The 26600-nt window shown below is 44.1% G+C and overlaps 1 long non-coding RNA gene across 3 annotated transcripts; it reads right to left on the bottom strand.

Moving 5' to 3' along the window:
• Window positions 1-18590: 18590 nt before the first annotated feature.
• LOC138682480 (uncharacterized) lies at window positions 18591-26172 on the bottom strand. Of its 3 annotated transcripts, none has more exons than XR_011322563.1 (3): window positions 25146-26172; window positions 19748-24052; window positions 18591-18845 (listed from the first exon to the last, which is right to left on the bottom strand). It is a non-coding gene; the product is annotated as an uncharacterized lncRNA (long non-coding RNA). The 3 variants fall into 3 exon arrangements; XR_011322564.1 differs by lacking the exon at window positions 25146-26172 and having other exon boundaries at window positions 19748-21249; window positions 21869-25127; XR_011322562.1 differs by lacking the exon at window positions 25146-26172 and having other exon boundaries at window positions 19748-22534; window positions 22910-25127.
• Between the last annotated feature and the right edge of the window lie 428 nt (window positions 26173-26600).

Below are 26600 nucleotides of genomic sequence, written 5' to 3'. Positions count from 1 at the left end.
AGCTCATCCAGCCCCCCAGCCCTTGCTTCTCTCCTGGAGGCTTTCCTGAAGGAGGATGGATTATGGGTGGGAGTGAGCAGTGATGTGATTCTGGCTGTTCTGGTGGGCTGGATCTGGCCTGTGGGTCACCATTTGGCCACCTCTGCGGTACAGGATCCCTTGAGGTCCATCCAAGCCCTAGAAATCTCTGAATTTTCAGTCAAGCACCCAACATGACACGAGTTAGACGTAGCAGAATGCCACTGGGACAGATTGCTGTAGACAGGTGCAAGGGTGTGAAGAGGACACAAACCTCATTACCATCATCTCTCATTGCTCAAAGAAGTGGAGACAACAAAAGAATATAAATATCTGTCTCAGTACATTAATGCTTACACCATAGGTACCAGCATCTCAGAAACAGTGCAAAGGTAAGGGATTTTTTAAAGTACACTAGGGAATCCAGGACTTCTGTGATTTCATTTTCATTTCTAATAATGGCAGTAATCACAAAATCTTACCTGCTAAAGCACTTCCTAGAGTAAAACAAATCTTAATCCAGAATTGTTTCCTAACAGTTATTAGACGCTCAATGTTAACAATTACTAGATGCTTTGATCAGACAAAGTAAGAGTGAAACCTACTGTGTAAGTAGATAATAACAGATGTCTTACCTGGGCATAACACTAAAGGCTACAAGTAAAAAAAGAGGCTTCCACAGAGATTTAAACAAGGAAATGAGACTAACACAGACTCTTAGTAAATTTTTTTTTTTTGCCTTTTTTTTTTAAATATATAAATTGTTAAAGAAAAGGCTGTTGTCACATCAGTAGCAAGTGGCTGGACTAGGGTCATTTAGTTTACTCTGTAGGGGATTTCTATGATGTTATAAAGTGCCTGCTTATCATGTCACCTTGTGCAAGATCAGGCATCAGATTGAAATACGGTGCTGTAAGTTACCTGGCTGTAAACTGCTGTAAGTGGATACCTGTTGAGAGCAAGGGGCAAGTTTGTTGCAGGGAAAACTACTAACAAGAGCTTGTGAGGAGTACAGGGCAGGTGCCTTTACATTCTTCACTCTGCTGCTTGACTTCCCTTCTGAAAACCTGCTCTTTGGTCCCCGTGTCATGTAAATGACTCCACTTTAGGCTCCTGCACACTTTCCTTCCTCGCCAGCATGGTAACTCCTATCTTCCCTCTGTCACTAAGTCATGCTGCCCCAGGCCATGGCTACCTGGGAAGCCTGGCTGGTTATTTCATAGCCACCAAGGATGTATGAAATTTAAAGATGTGCTTCAAGAAGATGGACAACATCCCCTCAGTCCCCAGATGCAAACTGCAGGGAATCCAAAGTGCTTTTGGTGGCCAGAAGCTACAAAAAAAGCACTTATTACCCTTCCATGGGCTTGCTGTCTGCACTGTACAAGTTACGAGGAAGATATGGGCTTGCATGAGCTATAGCTCACACATGTGCTGTGCACATACACACAAATAATGATAACAATGTATATATGGTACATGTAAATATAGCACGCTTCTTTGAGACTGGTGGTCGTCATGATCAACCCTAAACCTTAGTATTTGTTTCAATTTTTAATTCATTCCAAAGCAAAAAAGGAGATCTATATAGAAAAATGCTGTAATCTGTAAAGAGGTTCCTGATTCTTATCTTCAGGGAGTGGAACACCACTACAGAAGCAAAACTGGACTCTACTCTTGCCTTTCACAGTAATTTACTACGCAGCCTTGGGTAAGCTGCACAGTAAGTGCCCTCACCTTTTTGTGCCTGTTTTCTCCCACAGCCTTTGACTTACCCATAAAACACAAGGTTTTCCCAGCAGAGGCTCTGTGCTCCCACCGTATTGTACAATTTGTGGTGGTCTTGTTGGCATTTTGTGATACAAACAGAGTAATTTGACCCAGAGTAGCTCAGCAGGGTGTCTGTTCACAAACGCCTGGGTAGTTAGCATAGGTAGAAGATTGATGCATGAAAGAAAAGTTCAGGATGAGATTACTCCTGAGTACAAAAATGAAATTCTCACCTCTGCTCCAATCCCTTCGCACAAAAGGGTTGCACTCAGAGCAAAGGGGATCTGACTGGTTTGGGAAAGAGTCGTTCTGGGTCAGGAAACACGGAGGCAACCCCATGGAAGCGTCAGTGCCAAGGGCATGTCAGAGACAGAGGAGGTGACAGAGGAGTGTAAAGAGAAGGGGGACGCAGCTGGGAGGATTTCAGCAGCCTCTCCAGCCCTTGCATCCAACGGGAAAGCTGCTGCCACTCTTTAGGAACACACCTGGTGCCATGTAAATTTTGCCAGCGTAACTCTGCTGTCCCCAGAGCAGCCCGGCAGCCAAAGGGTATAGAGAGACAGCGTCAAAAAAGCTTTTGTCAGCTGTGCGTTGTGCTGCTTAGAAGATGGGTCTTACTATCCAAGCACCTGCAATATTCAAAAAATAATCTAGGGAAGCAATAAATTTAAAATATCCCCCAAAAGCCTAAGGTTTAACAAATATATGGTCTAGTTCTCCGCTTTTACCGCTTCCTGTGTGGCTGCAGCGAGGCTCTTGGAGTGACTCCCAAGCACAGTCTGCGTCAGGTAGACAGCAAACACAAAGCAACATAAAAGACAAAGCCATTACACAGTTGAAAATGCCGCTGAACTTACTCTCCAAGCGCACAAAGCCACCTGCTTTCTCACTTGCATCACTACACTTGTGTTATGGAAAGACTTTGAACACGTGTCAAGTCGGAGCCTGAAACCCTACACAGGAAACTTAACTGCTCAGCCCTGTCCGATGCTGCATCTCCACAGAGAAGTGTCGTCTGGGAGCCTTGTACAAAATGTTGCAGCATGCCCTGGGTCTTCTGATGGGAAAGGGACGATGTGTCTCAGGCCAGCTTTTAGTTTCAGTCACTCCCGTCACACTGAGACAGGTTTGAAGCACAGCCCTCTTCTGAGGAGCGGCAAAAATAACACTTCTCAGGAAAAAGAACCCTTCTTTCCCCAAGAACTCTGCTCCCTATTAGGAGCTATTTTATGAATTTTGTTAAATCTCATTGCAATATTGCCTTTCTTTTCAGAAAGTTGTGGGAAGTCAGTTAGGTCCTTTACATATTCAGCTGACTGAAGTTAGAGGAGCTGCTCTGCAACACAGGCGTGAGTCCATGCTTAGAGACAGCCCGTGGTCTGAGCCCTGTGGTCTAGAAGGCATCCCCAGGCATCGGGACAGCAAACATGAGGTCTAAAGCCTTTCCACAGCTGATGCCTGGGTCCTGAGCACCCGCACCAGGGCCTGGCTGCTGCGCTGGATCCAGCCATGGCATTTACAAGCAGCCCTTCACCTTTTGTATGAGCAAGGCTGCCTGCACGGTGCCTAACTCCATCCACAAATCCCTGCAGGGCTCACCTGGGGCAGCAGTGAGGGTGACCGGGAGGGGATTGATGCTGCAGGGTCAGACCTGTCACACGCAGGCAGAGCCCCTGTGCTGCAGGTCCCTGGGCAATGCTGGCCATGCAGGATGGCTCTGCAACCACGGAGGGACGATTCCTTACATCTGTGCAACCCCTGAAACACATCGGAGCTTACACAGGCGTAACTGAGGCACAGTTTGGTCCTCATAATCTTTATTACTGATGATGACGGTGATGATGATGTGTGAGAAGGAAATAGCGCAAGCTTGACCTTCATGCCCCAAGGGGAATTTGCAGAGCTGGCAGATATAAAACCCCTCAGCTTTTCACTTGTGAACTGAGCAAATTTGTTCTGGGAATCATTAATACATAATGCCATTTTGAAGCCAGTTTTTAGAGTAGAATCGCACATTTGACTATCCAAATCCTTCTGTCATCCCCACACAATTCTGCAACAGGGCTGGGACTGAAAGAAGTCAATTGTACTTCAGAAATTACAGGCAGCCAGTTTAAATAAAGAAAAGTATCTGCTATTTGGTGCTTTCCATTCATAATGTGATTCCGCTCTGTTAAAATTCATTAGGCGACCTAGATCCTGAGAACCCATTCCTGCAAATTGCTGAATGCTTCCTGGGAAGTGCTGCGAGCTTTTGACTCTATGTAATGGGACTTGAAAGAGGTCAGCCCTGGCCAACAACTGTCCCTTACGTCTCTTCAAAACACCATGAGTCTGTTCCCTTTCCTCGAGGTGATGTAGCGCCAGCCCTAATGATTCTCAAGGAAAAGAAGAAGCAAAAATACCAGACTTGAAGTTAAAACTGAACGAATTCATGACCTCTTGCACAAGCCCACAGTTAGGTCGTGCTCCAAGTAAGTCCTGGACATGAACTGGCAAAGGACTGCAATCCCAGCCAGGTGTAACAACTTAGAGACCAGCCTCAAAGCTTTTACTGATGTGCCTAATTTAGCACAATCTTTACTAATCTTTACTGTCCAAGCTCTTTCCATCAACTTCCATTGTACCTTCATTCTAGATGAAGACTTAACAGCAGATAGGAGAAGACCGCAACTCATCCAAATTGGAATTTCACACAGCATTTGCGTTTTTTTGCACATGAACTCTACAAACACTGAGGGGCTTTGATGTGCTTGGAGTGCAAGCTCTCCATTCTTGTACTAACCCTCCTTCATTAGAGCTCTGCAGACATATCCGCTCGGCTAGCAGAAAGGAAATCATGTGACATTTTAATTTACCAAGGTTATTGTACTCACTCTGTACTCAGTCTAAAATTAAATGGAGGGAAAAAGCCTGGGCTGATGCTTTGCTACAGATGAATGGTTAAAATCACAAAATGTCGGGAAATGCAAAAGTAAGGTTCTAACAGCAAACCGTAATATAGCTGCTCATCCTCCGTATTTTGGAGTCTCTGTTTAAAAAAATGTAAATAATTAAAACTTTGGGCTTTAAAATAATGAAAACAGGAACTGAAAGCTGTCCCTGTGTGCCTGAATTAATATTCTCCTTGAACGTGTAAAGCCAGTGCAGGGTCCATATGACTTTTGCCAATGCTGCCTGCTCACCTCTTCTGCCTTCCCCTCCCTCGCAGCTGAGAAGCAAAGACTGCCACAGCCCTCATGTCCCATTCACCATGTAGGGCACAATGCCTTACTTCACTCTTGTTTTCATGTGGAAGCTTGCCTTTTACTTTGGGTTTGCTCTTTAGCTACAACCCAATTTCAGGAGGTATGTAAGTGTGTGTCTCTCCTCAAGCCCATGAACAGTCCTGCTGGACTCTCCCGTTGCTGAATCGTAACTTTCCTGCAAGCTGGGAGATCACATCTACCAACACCACGCACTTGTTCTACCTGTATGGTTTGATACAGAAGAATAATCCTCTGTAAAGAAACTAACTGCAGTCAGCCCGTGGAAAGAAGTTCAAGATTAATATTTCAGCTGGTTTTGCTGTAGCAGCGTTCAGAAAACCACTTACCGTGGGAAAAGTGGGGCTTCTTTTTCTCTGCTGTTCCCATAAGTAAAAAAAGCTGAACAGATCATTCCCCAATTTTAAAACTAATTGCAGTGACTGAGAATGGACAGTTTCAGCCCAAAAGGGGTTTTTCAGAACGTTACAAGACCATGGAACAATGGAGTTATGATGGAAAATGTTTATGAATCTCAACTGAAGTGACCATTGCTATAACACTTTGTGAGACATTATACTTCAAAAGATCAAAGAGCAATACAGAGCTGAAAATATATTACTGTCTTTTAAAATGGGCTTGTAAGACTTAAACGTGAACATTTAATGTTGGTCTCTGGGAAAAGAAAAGAAAAAAAAAGCAACACACAAAATATAATTAAGATAATAAATGAAAGGCCTTTCTTTTCATCATTTCTATAACTACCTTAAATATCTGCTGGAAATGATTATATCAGCACAGGCTGGACTGTATTAAAATAATGAATAGTGAAGTTTTCACTGTGTTCCCATTTAATCATCACCTCACAACTTTACATTTTAATGTCTGACCTTAGGATATCCTCTTCCACTATCACATTAAGAATGTTGAAAGGAAACAGGAAGGGCCACAAGGGCTGTAGTTTCCTCAGAAGAACAGTGGCTATCAGCCTAATGGATTCTGAATTTCTCAGACAAAGAGCAGCAGCGACTCAGCCCACAGTCAGTTATCAAATGTTCACACAATACGAGCCTTTCCTCTAATTAACAGAGTTGCCTTCAATGAGGGCACTACCTTTTTTTGCATTATGTTACTGGAAGAAAAAAAATTCAGCTGCATGGTGGGACCTAGTCTATAAATAGCCTGATAAAATGCAGAAGACAAAACAAAGTCCATTTAGTTGCTTTAAAAAAACCCCCAACAACAAAAAAACAAACAGTAAAAAGGGAGGAAAGAAGACCTGCCAAAACATCAGGAACTGCGTTTGACCTGTTGCATCTCCTCCATGGTTCAAAGCTAGATTTGAAGTAAACTCCTGAAGTCAGTCAGCAAGTATACGGCAGGCTTCTGGATGTCATTTCTGTAGGGAGAGAAGCTGAACATTGCTGACTCGAGTACAGGTGAAAAGGCAGGGACTGGCTGGTCTTCTGTAATGAAATTTGTAACATTTCCAGAGGGGCAAGGGGAAAGGAATTATAATGGATGAAAACAGGAGACGAGTTACTAAATGGAATCCTTTCAGCAAACAGGCTGACGTTAAAACTGCGTGTTCATGTAGGGGGTGAACAGGGAGGGCAGGGCGGCTCTCCGTCATCATACACATCATATAGGGCCAAATGGCTGGGAAATCTCAGATATTGTCTTAAAGCAGTTCCAAATGTGAGAACTGTGTTTGTTTCATGCAAACCTAGATGGATCCTACTATCTAATACTACCTACATGAAATCAGTTTAATGTGGTTTTCTCAATGAGAAATAGATGAGGATCCATCCTGGGAAAAAAAAAAAAGGTAAGGAGCAATTTCACTGTCAACAGCCCCTGAGTTCAGCTGCTTATGGGAAGTGCAGTGCAAATGAAGCTGGATGGCCATGAATTTTTGCAGACAGGAGGAGCTACAGTGTGAACTATGGACGACAGTACTCAAGTCCTGTCATTTTTAAATTGACTTTTCTTTGGTAGTGTCAGAATGTTTGTACTACATTCATGGAACTCCCTCTGGTGTATAACTTAACACATGAAATTTCTTGCCTTATTCTTTACCAAAGAGCCTGTGCATGGAGGAGCTGCTTTCATGACAGTGCAGAAGATGTGTGATGTGTGTTTCTTTTACAAAGGGAGAGAATCACCCTGGGTCAGATCACGGCCATGGTAGGGCTGGGAACCAGGGAAACATCTGTGTGACGTGTGTCCATTAGTCCAAAGTGGCAAGGTCACTTCAGGGTTGGCTCTGTGGCCCCACCAACAAAGGTGCCAAGCATCCGTAGTCTCTCTCCCTTAAACAGGACCCCTACCTGAAACAGCTAACAAAATTTAGCCTCGAAACCAGGGTATTGAGGAACTAACTGGTGTTTTACTCATCATCTTTTCTTCACAAAGTTCTTTCCTCTGTCCATCTCATATTCAGTTCCTAGAAAAAAGGGAAAACACCATAAAAATCTCAGTCTTGTTCATTCCCAACCATGAACCATCATATGGAAAGAAAAGGCAAGTGTGTTGTGGGTGAGGGCTGGGAAATACATGGCTTTGCAATAAAAGCCTTTGTTGTGGTAGGGTAAAGATATAGGTGGATGGGCAGCTTGCTTTTGATTTTTCTTGATAGGCAGGTGGCTCAATACCCAGCTGTTCATTCTCTTTTCTTTATTCTTTTCTTTATCCGTCCTTCCCTTCGCTCTCCCTCCTGCTCCTCTTTCTTTCTTCCTTTCTCTTTCTTTCCTTTCCCCACCCCCATCTTTGTGCTTTCCCCTTCCTTTTTCCCTTCCCTTCCCTCCTTTTTTTTCTTAGAGTGGATGGTATGGATTTTTTTAGATGTATGTGCTTTATTTGCTAGGTAGCAGTGCAATGCTCCAGTCCACACAATTTTCATGCTCAGTAAGACAAGGCTCCCCTAAAAAATGACTGGAAACAATGTACCAGGCAGAAGAAGGTCTCTTTTTGGCACTTTCTCCTGTGATAACAGCCTTTCACGAAGCCATGTTCTTTGCATATCATACAAAAGGAAGGGAAGGTGCAAGGTTATTTTAAAAACATCCACTAATTAAAAATGAAAGTCCATTTTCTTCTGCTTACTCTGGCATTTGACTATAAATAAACTAACAGCAGAGCAACTACTGGATTGAAATTTCCCTTTGGTTCACATGCTAGCATGGAATATCAGAAAACAGATATTATTTATGCTCTGTATTACGTAAAAGAGTGACCTCCTTTTCCCTCCTTCCACATTACATACTGTAGATACTCATAACAAAGGACATGCTGCAGGGACTACAGGGTGCATGAAGAAATTAGGTTTATTTTTATTTTGCTGATAAGCATTTGGTATGAAAGTAGTTTTTATCTCAGCAGTTTTAGGTCACTAAAAGCTAACTATTTCAGCTCTCTATTTCATCAAGTGTGCCTCTGAGGAGCAATTCATCTCCTTTACCTTAGAAACACTGTTTTGTGATAGACCTTCCTTCGGTGGTACCCTGTCTCTTGCCATTGACCACAGACAGTGTGAACCTGGGTACCTAATTTTTTTGGATGGCTAAAGTTAAATGAGTCTTAATCCTCTGTGTCTTTCCCAGTTTCAGTGCCTAAACCATAAAAAATACTTCTTCCTACATCAATAGTCCATTATGTGACAACATATACTGGGCACCCACAAACACATTGGACTGAACTCTGCCAGCTCAAAACTGATCTTCTCAGAGGATCACAACTGGTTGATCTTCTACAACTTGAGGACCACAGCCTCAGAAGGGATCGGGGTACCCAGCTCCCACAGAGGATGATACCTGACACTGAGTCCTACCACTCAGGGCAAATTAGAAGTTCTGTTTCCTAAGAAGCAACTGTTCTCAATTTTAAAAAAGCAAAATAAGTAGTTTTTATAGTGCCCCAAACATACTATTTTACTCTCCATTTTCTCAAAAGGGCTATCCAATTTTGCTTGAAGCAGTTCAGTCCAACACTGGAAACATGCATTCCAAAAAGGTGATGTTTTAACATAGTTCTAAGTATCTGAAAATGAGCTTTCGGGATGAAAGCACATGTGTAACTTCATCTGGGGGAACCAGTATGCAGTCTTGTAGAAAAAACAAACGGTATAATATTTTATGCTAGACTTTTAATGGCTCTGTAGGCATTCCCACTTGTCTGATATAAATGCAGCACAAATACCATACACTTTACTTTCGGTTGTTAGAGATAACCATGAAGGGAGAGCTCATTCATAATTTCACTTTATTTTAGTACTTCCTAAGTTTGAAGTCATTCTCAATTCATTAAAAGGAAAACATTTGCTTCAGATTTATGATCCCCATGCCCTTTCTCTCATTCACAGAAGTATTCACATTAAAATCACGCGCACTCTGTCGTTACATGACTGACGTTCTTTTAACAGGGTGGTAATGTCCTGGCGGGCCAGCTGCTGAACATAATGGCAAAATTTTCAGAAAAAGCAAAAGAATATCTCTGTTAAAGAGAGGTGATGTTGCCAAGAAAGGATGAGTGCCGAAAGTCTCAGGGGAGAAGCTTTTAAATCTCACTCTGAACTCCAGCCACTGCGTCCCTCGGTGATGACATTGGCCCTGCCATTTCATTTCTAATATGTTGTTGGTTATTTCTGACCAGTGTCTTGTGGTAGCCTGGGGTCTATCAATATAATGACATTGGGTATTTTCACCACTAATTTTGATTTTCTGTGTTTTTTGGAACAGGGACTGAACAACTGTTTAGTCCCACTGAGTAAGCCCTGGTCCCTGCCTTGTGCTCCAATAGGCTGCAGCTACATAAAGAAGGTACTATATAGTAATTGCAGCACTAGCGGGACTCCAAGCAGCTCTTATCGCTGACAGGACTGGAGCTGTGTGCAAGGGTAGGAAAATGTTGCAAATGTTTCCTGCTCTAACCAATGTAACTCCATTTCACCACCTATAAAATAATGCTCGCTTCTTTCACGGGGGCATTTGGAGGATTATTAGTTGGTGTCTCTCTGTTCATCACTTTGCAAATGTAAAGCACTATGTAAGTGTTATTATTGAAGGGCTGACATCTGTGAAATACAGTGTGTATTTTGAATTCTAATTTTAAACTGAGGCAAATCAAGTAAGCAAGAACTGACCATGTGTTAAAAACACTTGAAGATCTCTTTCTTGTAACTGTTTATCTACATTTTTAAACCTATGTTTACATTGTAGTAACAGCTGTGTTTAAAGGGGACATGACAGAGCAGACTAATTTGTAAAGCTAAACTTGATTTTGAAGGAAAAAAAAGCTAATGTTTGAAAAAACACTTCAAAAGAAGACAAAAATGATTAAAATAGACATAACCATTTGTTTAAACTATGACTTTCTCAAGAAAAACCAGGCTAATGTAAACTGGCCCATGCATAGTCCAAGCAGCTGTTCTGTGTAGCTGTTACACAAACCCCTGGTTTCAGGGAGGGATAAAATTAAGACAAAACAGGTCATTCTCAATGAAGGAGCCCAACTAAGGACTGGATTACAAACCAAATGTGCATACACAGGTGAGATTTGCCCCAACCTGTCAGGAGAAAGCAGGCCAATTTTTTTTTTACCTACTTGCCTTCAACTGCATTTTAGCCATGTGTACCACAAGTGTTTGGTGTATTTATTTTTGTCCACACCTTCAGCAAACCCAGAGCCAGCACTGGCTGAGGTTAAATGAAATTACTCCATTTCCTACTGTAGGCAAAGGCTTTCTTAGAGGCTTTAGAGAATTTATTTCCAGGATGTTGAAATGCTAGTGAGGTAAATGAGATCTATGTTTCATGGAGACTACCAGGAGAGATTTTCTGTCTCTGGTCAAAGCAGTGGGAAACATTTTAATCACCTGTATCATCATCATGCTATTTCTGAGAAAAAATGCTTTGTAAAGAGGAAGATGTTGTCACATGCCCAAGCACTAGTCATACTACTAGCATAGTATTAAATCTATCTTTAATATCTCATTTGAATGCCCTTTCATAAAACATTTTCTGTTTACTTGATTCATCTGTGGCTTTGTAAGCCGTGTTATCCTTGTAGAATACAGCTGAACTGAATGAGTCAGGGTGGTGATATCATGGTGGTGATATGACTCAAGTGGGTCCTAAGTCAACCTTAGAATCTTTGGAAAATCGGAAGTAAAAGCTGGAAGCAGAGAATGAAGTGCACAACAAACCAATGCAGGGGTAGAGAGCAGAAAAATGAGGGTTCACGCTAACCTGCTCCCCTGAGGAGAACAGGTTTATTTGCCTCTGGATCCAGACACAGATAGTCACTACAATAACCCAGCCCGGACAGGATGGACGCAAACATCCAGGTACCCATAGTCTCACCCAGCTAAAGGTTTTGGTCTTGCTCGTGAGTTTTTGTCAGCTCCCATTGAAGAGGAACTGAGGTCTCCCAAGCAAGGTTCCCCTGCCGTAGGTCTGGGCCAGCATTTCCCCTGGATAGCAGTGGGCAGATGCTGGGAGGACCTCTGACCTCCAGGTCTCCTGTCAAAGCCAAAGACAGGGAGGTGCGATCACGGTGCAGGTCCCCCTGTTCAGGGTGCTTGCGGAAGGAAAAGCGGTTACAGCCGCTACATCCTCAGCTCTGGAGGCAGCTGATGGTCAGTTCTTGCCACTGCATAGCAGGCTCTCTGGTCTGTCCTGACCAGTGACCACAGATAAATAACATGCGACTTCTTTGCCAGCTTGGCCCACCTCCCTGGCAACTCTCCTCAGTAGGAGCTAGGTTATTGCCTTGGTAGAGAGGTTTTCAAATGGTTTTGACAATTGCAATCCAAATGCAATGGGAATGAGAAGGAAGTTCTGGGGGGTGGCTGGATGTAAAGCTCACTGTGGCCACCAAAAGCTGGTATGGCCATGCTCAGCGGTACTGCTCAGGGCTATCTGCACCTGCACGCTTGGCTGTTTCCTTCTCACAGCCTGCTTTTGCTTAGGTCTGTGCCACCGCTGGCTGGAACTTTACTCCCAGGGAGGCAAGAAGGCAGGAGACGAGAAGCAGCGCATGTTCAAAATGGAGCTGCCAGCCTGGTAAAGAGGCAAGCTCACTGAGAAACAGTGAATTGCCTAGAAGCATTTTTCATCCGCATTAGTGTCCAAATATGCTCATGTCCTGAGTCTTCATCTTAGTAACAAAGAAGTCCACACTGAGATGTCAGTGCTTGCCTTAAACCTTTTTCCTCCAAGCCGGCTGCTCATGTTCCCGGCATGTTCAGTGGCTCCTTGCCCTTCTCTACCATGGGGCTTCAGCTACACTGCGGGGGGTTACCCTTCATTGTGAACATAATTTGCTGAATGGAAAGATGGCTCTTGTAGTTCGACTCACCTGGTAATGAAGCTGTTAAACACGCCGGTAGGCACAAATGCATGCAAAGGTATGACCTAGTCATGTCCTCTACCCACTTGGATGCAAAGACAAGGCTGGCTGGCTGCTCCACTTTCCCATCTTTGGTGGTACATGATAATTAAAAGGCACGTTATAGTTTTTCATGTACCCTGGAGCAAACCATGGCATTGCAAATGTATTGGAAAATGGCAGCTGGAACAGATTTGCACTGTCAAAGCAGTACAGAGGAGTACAGTGTAAGCGTAAAGCTTGTATCTGCAGGCAGGTACTATTTTTTCATGACATGTTTCCACAGCGCTTAGCAGAATGAGCTCCATTCCTCCGAGTATCTAGGAAGTCCCATGGTGTAAATAATGCTAACAGGCTATGGGCATGCGGAAATGAGGAACATTTTCCCCATCCAGACAGTCTGTTGTAGCTCAGTGTAATCTGCTTCTGAGGGAGACTGTGGCTATTTTTAAGACAAAATTATGTTTTTCTTGGTCTTGTGTTCCAGCTAAAGACACTGTAATGGAAAGGTGATAGATTATGTACTCAGTTAATGGACATCCCGCTGCAAAGCTTCCAGCAAGTGCAGTCTTTGTATAGAATACCAAGGGAAATGTTTTCTAAATTCCAGTTGTATTTATTTACTGCTGGATCAAGAAGAGAACAGTATTGTATTATTAACTAGTTCCCTGGATTCTTATTTTCCCACGGAATGAAAATGACACATTTAATGTCTATAGTTTATTTTAAATGTAAAATAATTTATAAAGCTGAACCTGCCGTTTGAGGGTATCCATAACAGTTCCTCATTTCAGTGCAAAATTTGAGTAGGCAAGTGCTAAAAGAATACTTTTTATATATATATAACTGAACAAATAGCAGACTATAACTCACTAATTTCAGTATACTAGGGACAGTTTCATCTACAGTGCCAAATTCTCCTCCTGGCTGCACTAATATATTTATATTTACATTTACATTTATTTCACTGGCTAACTGAGTTTATATATACAAATATAACATACTTTTCTTTAGGTTCGGTGAACATATATAAATACCTGACCTGCATTATTTCATTTTTTACATGAATTTTTAAGACCAAGAAGCATCTTCTCAGCATGAGAAGTGATCTCATTTGACTTTAGATCTGACCCCAAATAGGAAATGGAATACTTGTGGCCTGATACTTAATGCAGTGTGTCTCATTTTCCAGGTGCATACATCTGGTCTTTAATGGCCATTTTATCAGGACTGCATCATTTCATCTTGGTCCTTTCACCACAAATATTTGATTGTAATAAGATCTGACAGTGGGATGTGTCATCTGTAGTATTGACTACATAGAACGTCTTGGGTTTACTATTTCACTCTTCAAGGGATCCCATGTGCTGTTAGGGATGACAATTCTTTCATGGCAAAACATTGCTGACAAGATATTGTGCAAGGAGATTTGCATGATCAAATATCCTGTGAGTAGTCCAGCGGTTAGGATAGGAAACAGAGAGTCAGGATAGCCTGGCTCCGTTCCCACTTCACATACTGACTCACTGCGTGACCCTGGGGCAAATCGCTTAGGCTGGAATTTCCAAAGGGGGCTGAGATGCACAGCTCCCAGGGAAAGCCGGGCAGAGCTGGGTGCCTGACTCCTTTACATCTCTTGGAAAGCCTCAAGTGCCAACCGTTCAGCACCTCAGTTTGCCCGCATTAATACAGGGACAAGGTTTATAAAGCTATTTGGGTCCTCTGGCAGAAACTGTTTATTAAGGAAATGATAATCATGGCATAAATATGTAGCCTTTATACTGACACATGCTATTTGGTAGGTACAAGCAGATGAACAAATAATCTCCTTTGCTCCTTGAGAAATGCAGTGTAGTTTGTTTCTGTTCTATTAAGAGGATTAGTTAAAAAGACTTAGGGATTCTCAAACACATGTTTCCAAACGTAGTTTGCCTACAAACCAGCAGCTACAGGGCTTCCACGGCAGTAGCAGCTCTTGGTCCCGCGGCAGCTGATCCATATGGGCTCAGAGAGGCATGGCTTCTTCTCTACTGCATCACTAGACTCAGTCTAGGATCCAACACTGTTCTCCCCCGCCTCATCAGACCGTGACCGAAAATGTACCCAGGCCCTCGCATCCTCCACTCTCCCCCCTCCAACCCATGGGAACGCCAGTCTTGTACCCTTGCTGTTCACCCAGTCAGACATCTCAGCCTGCATCTTTCCATCGCTTCCCACCTTGCATTCTCCTCTTTTATTGCCCTGCCCCGCTTTTATGTGCTACCAGGAGATGCAGGTACTGGCACTGGTGGGGTCTTTACAGCAGCCACTAAGGCAATAAGGTGTTGCTGGTCTGCTGCTGGATGCGTGAAAATGAGCATGTGAATACACTCGTGCCAGAACTTACACAATTATCTCCACCTACACTGCTGGAAGCTGTCTGTGGAGCTCGCTCCAAAGCAGCTTGCACATCACCAGGGAACCACGATGGGAGGTGGTCCCTGGTAAGCCACTGGGTTTGAGTGGGCACACTGCTACAGACCTTTTTTTTTTTTCTCTTAAAAAGCAAACAAAAAATCATAATATGGGAGATATTTACACACAGGGTGAATTTCGACCAATGTTTTTATTTGGAAATGGCAAAAGAGAAAAGGCAACTCCTCAGATCAAAGTGAAACCCCGTGTTTTAAAATTTCTATTCAAAGAGAAGTACTGGGCTTGAGAGGGCCATGGTCTTTTATATTGTTGATGTTTCTAAGTTTCTATTGAAAAATGTGAAAATGGTCTGAAGAATGGCCATTGTCTAACTGGAAACTGTGATTGTAATGAAACATTTACATAATCAGCCAGCTTCAGTTGAAAATGTATGATGGGCTCATCTGATTTGGCACTGAGCTTGCGTCTTCTTTAATTTGGGGGAAAAAAATCTTAAAAAAGAACAAAACTAACAGGGGCCCAAATCTTCCATGAAGGCAGTGCAGCTACTCCAATTTACATCAGCAAAGGGGTAAATCGACAAGCTGGGAGCTTGCCTACCTACGGCTTCTGGTGTCTTCCCCCATCTCTAGCTGTGATTCTGGAAAGACACAGGTCTGTTTTAAGACCCCTGCCATAGCTGCCAGCCCTGTGCTGATGTGTGGATACCACGGTGGGTCTAAGAGGGCACTGGACATCATGTTTATGCCCGCAGCCACTTGCTCCCCTATGGTGAGTTTGCTATCTTGGAGTCTTGCCTAGCTAGAGAGCAGCGTGGAATGGTGTCAAGGTCTTCCCACCAGTGGCTGGGAGACTGAGTGTGTTTGCATACACGACATTGTTCAGCCTTTGAGAGAGACACAAAGAGAAAGGAAAGGAAAACATTAAGGTGAACAGCAAAACAAATGGAAACAAGGAAGCTTGGCTCAGCACTGAATGCCCTTCGCATGAAGCCAGGCAGGAGCACAGAAAGGGAAGGATGATGGGGGGGGTGGCGGGTGGAATTTGGCACTGGAATAACTTTTGGCTCACATAGAGTGAATTTCCTTTTATCACTAGTAGCCTGGGTCATGGAGACTCAGAGGAAACTATCCCATTGCAAATGTTTGATACTGAATATATTTGGCTGGCTGCTACTTCCAGAAGTGAGTGGATCCAGTTTGTGCATTTGTCTGATAAGACAGTTTGGCCCCCATCTTTGCTCTCGCTTACAAGCCCAGAGTACAAGCCAACCACCTGCCTGTTGCCCCAACTGCTGACCCACGCACTGCCGAACATTCTTCTGGTACCTGCTGGAGCAGCTTAGAGGCTGCCGTCACTTGTGCCAACGCTCAGTATTTCCAAGGGGCTGCTACCGCACCTGGCTCACGGAGATGCCAAAATGCCTTCAGACTCGTCGCTGTTATCATGACACTTGCACCGAGATGGCAGCAAGCAACATCCCTCTGCCTCCCAACACGGCACAGGCAACTCCTCCGCTCCTTCTTCTGCCGCCAGCTAGGTCTGTTTTAGTGCGAGCTTAGAGTAACAGAGCAGCACAAATTTGCCCGAGATCAAAGATGATCTGGCCTCATCTCAAAGGTTATTTTTTTTTAATCTCCGCTTTATCTGGTTACCCTGCCCGGCAGCTTTACAAGGCTTGTGAAGTCATGACCAAAGAGAAGTTGAAGCTCACTCACACCCCCCTTGTTAGCGTGCCGCCTCTATCGCAAGCCGTCCAGCAGCTCACTCCTTTGGCTTTGAAGAAGACTCAGCTCAGCCAGTATGAGGGAGGTGACTGGGCTGATAATTTATTAGCGCTGCAGCTGTGAGGCAAAGAAGTTGAGAAAACAGTTGTGAATACAAAGAAAGCAGGGGGAGACTGCGTGTACTCTCCAGATAAGATTAATCCAGAATTTTACAAATTCTACAAATCTCTTGATACAGCGAACTCAACTCCTCCAGCAAAGATTTGATGGAGAGGGAAGCATTCTTTCTACTGGAACATATATATACACGTTTGCCGCTGCTATATTTGCTTGTTTGCAAAGCACGGTGGGCTTCTCCAGAAATCATTTTTGGTGTCTACAAGTAAAAAAAAAGAAAATTGTTGTCACAGGTTATGACAGTCCTTGGAGAACAGCTTTACGATGGCGCTTTTGTGACAGAGATAAAACCAAACAAATTAGGGAACAGAGCAACTTTATTACATTCGAGGTCTTGCAAAACCTTCCAGTGCACCTGGGGAATTTGTTATGCTGTTGACGACCTTCACAAATGTTTTTTCCCCAAAATTGTATCTTGTATTGTATAGCCTTCTCAGTTCATGTATTTGTTTAAATCTGCTGCGTGTATTAAAGCAAAGAGGTGGTCACGGCTGCTTTTTAGCATGTGTTGTAGTCGGAAGACGAGGACCTCAGCCGCCCAGCGTAGCGGGTTCTCTCACTTCACCCCTTCTTGCGTGTTAGCGTGCACGCGCGCGTGTTTATTTTGCGTGTCTGTTTATAGAGGGGAAATCAGGGAAACCCGTCACGTCACGACCGTGCCTCATCTGCGCGCACACGAACGCGCGTCGCGTCACGCGCGAGGCCTCCTGGTCCCGGGGCGCGGTTCCTCCGCAGCCCGAAGCAGACGCTTTCTCTCGAGTCCCTTCTGCCTCCTCGCAGGCTTTCTCCAGCCAAAACCCGGCCGCAGCGGGCAGGACCGGCGGGTTCAAACCCGCCGCGGAGGCCCGAGTTCGGCCGGCGGTTCCCACGCCCGCTGCTTCCCTTCCCGCCGAACCGCCCCGCTCTTCCCGCCGTGTCCCCGCCGGCAGCCGGCCCACCCGCTCCCCTCACGCCGGGGCAGACCAACCCGCCGCCCCTCCCGCTCCCGGGGTCGCTTTTACCCCCCGAGGCCGCCGGGCTCACACGCCGAACTCGCCCCCCCCCCCCCCCCCGGGCCGGCCCGGGCCGCTAGAGGGGGACCGGGCCCGCGCCTCAGCGCGGGGCGGCGGTGGCGGGGAGGGGGGGCACGGCAGCCGCCTCCTGCCCGGGGAGGGGGGGGGTAGATGCCGAGCCGGGCGGAGCCCCCCCCCGCCGGCCCCCTCTCAGAGCCCCCGGCCCGGCTTTGCTGCCGGCGAGGGGCTGCCCGCCCTCACGCCGGGGTCGGGGTCGGGGTCGGGGTCGGGGGGGTCCGGCTGCCCCGAGAGGGCCGCGCTCACGCCGCTGCCCGAGCTCGGCCTCCAGCCCCCCGGGGAGGGGGGGGTGCGGTCTGAGGTGCCGGCTCTTGGTCGGGAGGGTCCCGGAGACACAAAGGAGACCGACCCCCGCTCGGGGGGCAGCCGCCCGCGGGAACCTCCCGCCTCGCCCGGGGGTCGGCCGAGCCGGTCAGCTCCCCCCCGCCCCCCGCCCCGGCCAGTGTCCGTCACCAGTCAGTCGGGTTGAAACACTTTAATGTTTCTCCCAGCTAAAATAAAATATTAGCCCGCCCCCCGGAAAAGTATTTTTATTGAATCCTATTCCGCGTCGGGACAAAGACACTGAGAGTGCCGCACAAAGAAGTCCCTATATATCACCCAGTCCGGTCGTCTAAACAACTGCGCTGGAAGTTTTCCAGCCTTGCCCAGTCAATGACCACAGACGTACTTGGAAAGCAATCATCGTCATCATCATCATCGGCAGCGGCAGCACCCGGGAGGGTGACATGCGGGGACGGGTGGCTTTGCCACGTGCGCCGTCAGGGGGTTAAGTGCGCGATGGTCGCTCGTGGAGAACCCACGACAGGAGACAGAGGATGGGGTTTCATGGCTCCAGGGGGCTACCTCACAGTCCTAGGGGATTCCTACAGCTCTTAAGAAACCACACTCAGCCGACTCCTAAGTATTAAGTTTATAAGTAATCAGCTATTAATAAGATTCTTCCATGTGTGTCTTTTTCATGGGAACCTTAGGAGAGACTTCAAGAACCCTCCAGAAACAGGACCTTCCGAGACGAGACTCCGATGTTTAGGACACTGGATACAAGAGAGGAAGATGATGCCCCATCCTTCCAATAACATACAGTGACTATTTGGCATAATAATAGACCAGTTAATTCATTAAATATACCATGCAGCAGTAAATATAACAGTGCAGCAAATAAATGGATGGCATTTATTGTTCTACGCACAGGACTTGGTTAGACTGCAAGATGGAAGATCTAGGCCTGTGTCTCAGTTTCCTTATTGATACATAGGGGATAAATCTTCAATACTCATCTTCCTAACAGATTTATTGTAAGACAAAATGTATAAATTTGGAAAATGCATTTGTATTTTCAGAAAGTGATAAAGAAGTATGATGTAATGTATTCCAAAAAACTTCCGTAAAACAATATACTTGATGTACCTAATTTGAGCTGACAAGTTTTGCATAGGTTGTCATATTTAATCAGCATATATCAACTATTCTGAAATGTAAAGTGGCGTAAACAGCAACTTACTCCTAACTGGTATCATACAGATATTGGAAGTAATAATACGTTTAGATTCCTTTGGCTTTACAAGGCATTTAGTGGTGATAAGAACAAAGAAATGATAAAGTTGCAGGGTGAAGCTATGAAGTGTCTGGTGGAGCTGTTCATAGTGAACCTTTCATTTTTGGAAACTATCCTGCATAAACATCGCACCCTTAACGATTATTCGTGCCCAGGTATTTAGACCTGAAAAATGCAATAACAGCGTCTTATGTTCTTTTTTTTTTTCTGCAGGATAAATGGGGGTGTGTTTGACTGTGTGTGTGCAGGTGTGCACACGTGCACATATATGTGAGCCAGTAACATCGAGACGGTGTCTGAAGCTTCTAGTGAGAAGGACAAGTTCAACAGACAAGCCTTACATTTTGCTGTCATTGTCACATGGCCTCTGACCTTTCTTACCTTAAGTAGAAGGAATTCATTGGCCTAGGCCATGTCTGGTTCCCGTGAAAATGAGTCCTTCCATGTACACCTTCTGGCTTCTGCTCACACATTTTGGAATGAATTCATCCCTGCAGAAATGCTGAGAATCACATAAATGTATCAAAAAGCTGGTACACCTCATTTGGAACAATATAGAATCATGGAACACTTTGGGTTGGAAGGGACCTTTAAAGGTCATCTCGTCCAACCCCCCTGCCATGAGCAGGGACATCTTCAACTAGATCAGGTTGCTCAGAGCCCCGTCCAGCCTGACCTGGAATGTTGCCAGGGATGGGGCATCTACCAGCTCTCTGGGCAGCCTGTGCCAGTGTCTCACCACCCTCATCATAAAAAATTTCTTCCTTATATCTAGTCTAAATCTGCCTGCCTTTAGTTTAAAACCATTACCCCTTGTCCTATTGCAACAGGCCCTGCTAAAAAGTTTCTTCCCATCTTTCTTCTAAGCCCCCTTCAGGTACTGGCAGGCTGCTCTAAGGTCTCCCCAGAGCCTTCTCTTCTCCAGGCTGAACAACCCCCACTCTCTCAGCCTGTCCTCATAGGAGAGGTGTTCCATCCCTCTGATCATTTTTGTGGTCCTATATGCAGCTGACAGTCTTAATTTTGGCACCCTTTTTAAAAAATAGAGTTTTTTATGTTACGTAGCCCTATATCAGAACTACTGCAATTCAACAACCTTAACTTACAACAGACTCACTTCATCCCATATGAAGTAAAGATAACAGAGACCTCCCTGTTTCCTACTGCGTGGCTGTAAATATTGTATCCAGTATTTCTCTACCCCCTCTAGACCGCATGTCTAGACGTACACAGCAGAAAATCCTTTTTTTGAATGTATTGGACACCACTTGGTGTGGCTGCTGCAAAATGAAATTTGCCCAAAATTGCTCCGTGTAATCAGTATCTTGACACTCCACCGCGTACGCTATGGGATTGTCACAAAGCCTCTGATTTCATCACCCCTCAATGAATGTGGTTGCAGCAAGTAATCTTAATACCCAGTAAAATTATTTTACAGACATGAAAAAGCTCTCTTCCCCCTGGTATTGAGGAATTTGTGGGTAGGGCTTTGCAGACTTGCAATATTTAAATGACGCTTATAGACAAAACAACAGATATGTTAAACACTTCTAATGACATGGTCAAAAACCACATGGCTCCTCTTAAAGGCAATCATGGAATTTAAACAGCAAAACAAGGTTCTCGATTAAATACGGAGTCATAGGGGGAGGCCTTATTATATATAATTACTTGTAACACACCTGAATACTTTTGACACAGAATCTCATTACTTTGAATAGTTGCATTTCTCCAAACAACAACATAGATTAGCAAACAGATTAGTGTGTTTACTCAGCTTTAAAACAAAGCATTCTCTGAAGTCAGTGATGACTTGTCGCTTTTTATGCCACCCTGTTTTTCACGGAATTGTAGAGCTGTGATCCACAGCAGCATAATTTTACCTGAAAGAAAACATCAGTATTTTGACCATTTTGTTCTGAAAGTATTAACTGTGGTTTTCATGTTAGCCCTTTTGTTTTTTTTTTCCTTCTCAGCATCTTTCCTTACATCTTTGGTAAAGCAATCGCTAAAACGTTAAATGACCCTAATAAAACCTAACCCAGGTTCAGAACTTTCCTAACAGACTAATTCCAGTTTGTGACTTCACGGTAATTTGGAAGGAGCTGTATCACGACTGGTAGGAATATCCTCCCACCCACGTACACACACACTGGTCTGCCCGTGAACATGGGAGCAGAGCTGCCCCTGCTGCCTATTTCTTTGAGGTCAGCCCAAAGCTCTGTCCTTCCAATGCCCCACTCGGTAAACTGCATTTTACAATTATTTCCTTTGCCTTAGAGGAAGTGGAATAGTGGCCACAGGTATCCTGGCAAAATCCATGAGAAGGTGTATGTTATAAGTAAAAGAAGTTATCTTCAGAGAAATATCATGTGTGGTCCTCAGGATGACTTCTGCAAACCTGGAAAAGGATTCTCCAGCTGGGTCTCTTCTGGAGCTTTGCTGCTATGGCTCTGCTGGGAAGTCTTTATAGCCCAGTCTAGTCCTAGTATAACACCCCACTTAATTAAAGGGCTTCTCAGCCATTCATCCTCCCAACGCTCCTGAGACACATGGAGTTCAGCAGCGTTACTCATGCGATGCCATTTGAGAGACAGGAGAGAAGGAGGATGATCTGCCCAAGATCCGCAGCCGGCCCGTGGCAGAACCCAAAGTAGATCTGCTCCCAGTTTCTGCTCGCTCTTCCAGACCTTTCTTTTTTTTGGCACACCCCCAAACTCATCCTGTGGTTCGTGAACCTTAACAAACCCTTCAATGAAGCTTGCCTGGATTTTGGATTCGTAAAGAAATTTGAAACCAAGGCAAGGCTTTGTGTTGGTGTGTGCTGCGCTGTGAAAATTTCACATGCCTGTTTTTCACCCCACTTGTTCAGCCGTAATAGCACGGCACAGCAGGTCAGAAAACTGCAAGTTTTACTGGATGGCCCGCTTTATAAGAAGAAGGTGATGAGAGTGGCGGGTATAGAAAATGGGTTTTCAAGAGTTTATGAAAGTTACCACTTCCTTTGGGAATCCACATTCCTTGCAGAATCTATTCCTATTCCCACCCATACAATCCCTTTGTTTTTACTGCAGTGGTCCTGTGTATCTAAGAATTTGGCAGTACGTATTTGTTAAGAGACTCTTCATGCGTAGTTTGCATTGCTCATAAAATCCTGTTTTCCGCAACCTGTATGGAGAAATACAGAGTAACTAGGTTAACTGAAATCAAAGGAAAGCAATTTTAAGTCTTTCATAAAATTTTAAACAAGAAAGGATAAAGGGCTTTAACAATAGTGGTTTTAATATGTCTGTGCTAGTGCACTCTTGAAACCAGTTTGCAAGCCAACCGTGAAAATGTGCAGTCTGAAACGTTTTCTGCTTGCACTGAGGCAACCAGCCTGTTAATCTTCATCCCAAATGTAGACATATACTGTAGAAAGCGCACAGCCTGTGCAAACTCTTACTCAGCACAGTAGTCCTTATTTATTCCCCTGGGGCTTTTTACTGCTACCACTACAGCCTATGGATTATTAGATCAGTGGGAGCAGCATTAGACTCGTACATGAGCTCAGGTCCTACATTGTTGTTCTGAGGAGCAAGAGGGTACAAGAAGCTCTTTTACTTTCCCTTCGTAGCCTGTTTGCGTTGTCGTTTAAGGAACAAAGCTCACCATCAAACCGCCATTTTAAATTTTATTGTGTCTCCCCAAGCTGTGCTAAAATGGAAGGTAAGCAATCTGCCTCAGTCACAGTGTTGCTGTATTTTTCATTTTCTCAGTGCAGCGAAGGTGGTAGGCAGACATCCGCTTTCAGATCCAATTGTGCTGACCAAAGAATCCACCAACTCTGGCTGCTTCACACTTCCCACCATCTGTTTAGCACTCCCCAGTTCTGCCAGCGGAAGGGCTTGCGGGAGAGTTTAGGCAACCCACGGCAGACAACGGCTGCTGCGAGGGCTCAGTGCACTTCCAGCAGCCATCTGACTTGAGGGAGACTCTTTGTATCCCACTGCTTAGCTCTTTTTGTTAGCCATATTGGTTGGTCTTAAAAAAACAACAGCAAAAAGACGCCACCTCACCCTACAGAACTTGCAAGAACGTTGCTTACATTCTTGCCCACTGCTACAGCAACATTACACACAGGTAGGTAAGTGGGTAAGTAGGCAGATAGATCGATAGATAGATGATGGATAGATAGATTTTTGTTGTCCTGTGAAGGCACAGTCTTAAAACAAAAGCTACCACACACTTACACAAGCAATCACATCTCCTCACACTTTTCTCTTAATCTGTATCTTAAACATCCCAGAACAGGCTGGGGTGCACAAACCTTTCTGTCTAAGGAAGCTTGTCCATTTTCTCTGCCTCTGCCTTTCAATTTACTGAAGAATTCATTTTCCACTTCTTCTCCAGAATACAGCAAATGCAACAGGGAGAAACGTCTTGCCATTGAAGGGGGTCAAAGTGATCACTGGAGATGCACACAGTTTAGGTGTGTTTTGATGATTCTGGCATGAAACCCGTTGATCTGACCACTCCTTTTGTCCTGTTTTCATTCTTCATGACATACGTCGTGGATGGTTAGCACATTTTGTTTCAAGTTTCCTGCTCCCTTATTTTATCTCCTTCCTTGTATGAACACAGTAGTTACGAGAAGATATTTACCATCCATACGTCACCCCTCCAAGGAGAACACATCAGGCACGGCTTTCAAAGGCATACAACATGAAACAGTATATTAGAAAGTTTGCTTTACTCAAAATTGTTTGTTGATAATTTTACTCTCTGAGATCTTTCTTTGACAGACTGTTTTTGACAGGCACCTTCACGACAGCTCTGCAGCATCTAAACTGAACTGAACATTCTGCTGCATAAAATGAAAACCACAATCAACAGCAGCAGGACATCCCAGCAGCCCAGCAGATCAAGGAATTTTTTCCTAAATCTTAGCAACTTTCTGACTCCAGAGCGATATTTTTATTTTCTAAGGATATCTCTAATGCTGATATCAATTTAGCCTCAAGCATTCAGTCAGTGCACAAACCCCGCTCTTGCCAGTGAAAAGACATCTGAAACAACATTTTCTGCAAAAGGATAATTAATGCAAAGTTATTACAAGGCTTGTTCAGAAATGGTAGCATTAACCACAAGAACTTTTAAGTGCATTTCTTTTTTTCTTACAAAAGATAAAGGTTGCACATAAGTTGACCCATCACAGACACAGATTATGATTCCCAATTCTGTATTTTTGTTTTAATTATGATTTTAATGTGACTTTTATGAATCACAATATCAGAGCTGACTGCAATGGATAGGGACATAGAGGGTTGTGTAAATCCTTATAAGTGTGCTGAAAGTTTCTTTTGTCTAACACACCAGCTAACTTCTTGATTAGATAAAGACCTATAAAAACTCCTCCAGTGGAGAAGATGGCAATCAAATGTGGAAATCTTCACTGTACAGAGCACCCTGGGGTTTGCTAAATATCTGCAGATCTGCTTGTTGTAAGTGACAATGTTTATGCTTGCAAGTGAATTCCAAGATAGTCTGGCTTCCTTGGGGTTTAATCTCAGCCTTTTTTTGTTTCTCTGATTAGTTGGAAACTGTAGCAGGTCACCCCGGCTCTTTGAAGAATGCAGGGTCTCATTCCAGGGTGAGGCCCAACAAATTTGTGAATGAATGAAAAGTTAATTGAGGAAAAGAGTAGAGCATACTTCAGTCATAGTTAATTTAAGCAAAGCTGATAAGTTAGTAAATAGAAACACCAGTGTATCCTTTCAAGTAGAATTTTTGCTCTTACTGATATCTTAGGTGCTGTTTCTCTGGCCCTTTTAAAGATTGGTGCTTGTCGTAGACACTTTATTATCTAATCTTCTGCCCAAGAAGAGATTCTGTAGTGTTGAGTAATTACAAATAGATTGAGCTCTGTTAGAAAGCACAGTTACAAAAATAAAAGGAAAGCTTATGCCCTATAAACTTTGTTATTTATTTTTACTTTATCTTCTTAAAAGAGTAGGTTTTCTTTTTTTAGTAACAAACATTGTGGAAAATAACATGAATGTCATATGTCATCGTTTTTTAGGAAGGTGAATGAAACTGTTGAATCCTTCTGGATCTTTACTGTACTAGAAATGTCTTTTGTAACCACTTCAGGATTATGGTAAAATATAAAAATGTAATATCGGCTTAATAAAAGGCATCTATTAAATTTAAAACTGTTATATAAAAGCTAAAAACAAAATGCAGAAAACTCATATGCAAGCAAATGAAAAGCAGTCTTTCTTCACATGTAAAGAAGTGGAAGAGAACGCTGTATTTTGCTGGAGGAAAGCTGCTTAAGGAAAAAGCATAACTGTGAGCTACGCAATGAAGAAAGGAGAGTGGTGAAAAAAGCAAGGGCCACAGGCAGCGGCTTTTAAAGCCTCTATAGCAACATTTTTTATGAGTCAGAGAAGCCACAGCAAACAGCTGGAGATGGAATCAAACATTTCTTCAATTTTAAATATGCTTTGGACTTAGACAGAACTTGCCACCCACACATCTGAGAGCACCCTGCCATCACTAATGAATTCGGTCTCCTGCAGTCCTCAGAGGTGAGTGTTATCCTCACTCGGTAGATAAGGAAAACGGAGCAGGAAAAAGTCAAACGATTTGCCATACGTCACGCAAGAAGACTGCAGAAGAGTTAAAAATACAAGATAGTCTCAATAAAGGCAGAACGAGTGAGGCTGTGGTACAGTTGTACTGGCAAACCTGAGAGGGAAACATGCTTCAGCGCAGCCGTAGGTGCCCGAAGCTGAGGACTGGGCGGTGTTTCCTCAGCCACGCTCCCATTCTCCAGACCTGGCTTCAGCGGGGCTCAGATCCTGCTCCCAGGTGCTGCAGAGTGACACTTTGCAGAGTGACTTCAGGTTCGACACGGTCTCTCCCGGCACATCAGCTGCTTGCCTGTCCAAGGTGGTGACCATGACATGGATCTATATAAAGCACTGGAAAATAAGGAAAAGCAAGAGGTCTTAACTCCTTAGACACAGTACTGAAACTTTGTGGATTAATTTGATTCTGTTTCAGGTCTAGATTAAGCTCACTGAATTGGATTTTAAAATCATAGACGAAAGAAGTATGAGAGTTCAGTTCATAGATGTCCCATGTACAAATTTTGCAGGTTTCTAATGGAGCCCTACAAGAGCCCACGTCTTCTTCCTTTCCATCTCTAGCAAAGGGAATGACTGCAGTTCACAAAGGGAATGACTGC

This window comes from Haliaeetus albicilla, chromosome 28, assembly GCF_947461875.1.
Source record: "Haliaeetus albicilla chromosome 28, bHalAlb1.1, whole genome shotgun sequence".
Classification (NCBI taxonomy): domain Eukaryota; kingdom Metazoa; phylum Chordata; class Aves; order Accipitriformes; family Accipitridae; genus Haliaeetus; species Haliaeetus albicilla.
This window is presented reverse-complemented; position numbering and strand designations above follow the sequence as displayed.